This window comes from Elephantulus edwardii, unplaced genomic scaffold, assembly GCF_000299155.1.
Source record: "Elephantulus edwardii isolate Elephantulus edwardi_28Jun2011 unplaced genomic scaffold, EleEdw1.0 scaffold00276, whole genome shotgun sequence".
NCBI classification, from domain to species: domain Eukaryota; kingdom Metazoa; phylum Chordata; class Mammalia; order Macroscelidea; family Macroscelididae; genus Elephantulus; species Elephantulus edwardii.
Window position 1 is genome coordinate 2,824,174 of NW_006400026.1, and position 1,611 is coordinate 2,825,784.

The following is a 1,611-nucleotide window of genomic DNA, read 5'->3' on the forward strand; positions in this document are numbered from 1 at the left end:
CATGGCTCTTCTAAGACAAACAGTTGACAAAAGATTTTTCCACAAGTACTTCGGCTACATGAAAAGCTGCTTTGGCAGCTTCTACCTGGGGGTTAAGAGATAGCCTCTAAAAGTTACCTTTTACTTCTTCGTGATGAGTGCCACAGTGCTGTGCAAAAAGGATAACCAACTTAGTATATTGCCTTAATGGATCTTAAGCTATAGGATCTGGTGAATCTTGCAAACTCTGCTGTTGCGTTCACTTCTCTGACACATAGAATTCTGAGTGTTAGACAAGCCAGAGCTCCTTGTGAAGTACAGAATGGACTCTGTTATTTGAGTACTAAAGATACCAATGCTTATTATTGGTACCAGTTCTCATCCAGTAGATGTAAAACTATGGCAACTCTCGGTGAGGAGCAAAACTCCTCTATTTCTGTGCTTCTCTAATTTTTAAAAGAGATTATCATTTATCTTCTATTCATCTGTGGATGAAATACCTGCAGAGCTATATTGTAGAACAGAAAGAACCTGAAGGGACCTCTAGTAGAGTGAGTGACCCACCCAATAGACTGAACATTTTAAGCTGGCAACTAAGCAATAACATCACAAAGATAAGAACTATCAACAGCTTATGCAGAAACAATGAAAACTTATCAAGAAAACCATCATGTAATGCCAAGAAAGTAGCAGGCAGCTTCAAACACTGTGAAAAAACAAATTAAGCCTTCTCCCAAAAAAAGCAGAGCATATTTCAGACTCAATGAATATGCCAGAGTCAGGAAAACAGAAGATATATATTGATATGGAGGCATTCAAATAATTATAGAAGAAGTTACAAATGATAGAAGCCAGAAATAAAGGGAAATATAATTTGTCTTCTTATTTTCATTTATCGATGTATAAAGTGCATATTCCTGTTTTATAATTAGTTGATATTGTATATGTACACTTTTCCCCCTTTAGATTTATTGCCTTCTGTTGCACATACACCTAAAGATAGTTTAACTTCAGTGGCAAAAAATAAATGGATGGTTCAGGCCATTGGTAGTTAGATAATCTAATAAGGTGGATTGGAAAGGTCAAATAAATCAAGTATCAGTATTTCATCTATGAAATGAAGTTGATAAAAAGCACTCCACTTAGGCATGTTCTTGTCAAGTGCCCTCAAGTTAGCTCTGACTCATTAATATATGACAGAACAAAACCTTGATTAGTCCTTTACCACCTTCACGATCTTGCTGTACTAAAGCTCTTTGATGAGCAACTGGGTCAATACAAATTGCCACAATAGTCAATTCATTGTATTAAAAAAAAACCCACAAACCAACAAAATCCGCAACCTCCATTGCCATCAAGTTGTAAATGGACTTATAGCTGATCCTCCAGTGAGTTTAATGAGGCTGTAAACCACATAAAAAGAAATACCTCCTGAGGAGCTATTGGTGGCTTCAAACCACCATGAGATCCTCTGCCAGAAGGTGGATGATGTGCATCCCTCCTCCCAAGTCATCAAATCTAAGGGTGGTGTTGTGGGCATCAAGGTAGACAAGGATGGGCGATGCAGCGCGAGGGCGAGGCCGCCAGCCAGGGGAACGCCGTCACCAGACCGGGGAACACCGGGGGAACGCA

At 39.1% G+C, this 1,611-nt stretch overlaps 1 pseudogene; it reads left to right on the forward strand.

Annotated features, from left to right (window-relative positions):
- Window positions 1-378: 378 nt before the first annotated feature.
- The window catches only part of LOC102856011, a 9,391-nt pseudogene continuing 8,158 nt past the window's right edge, over window positions 379-1,611 (forward strand).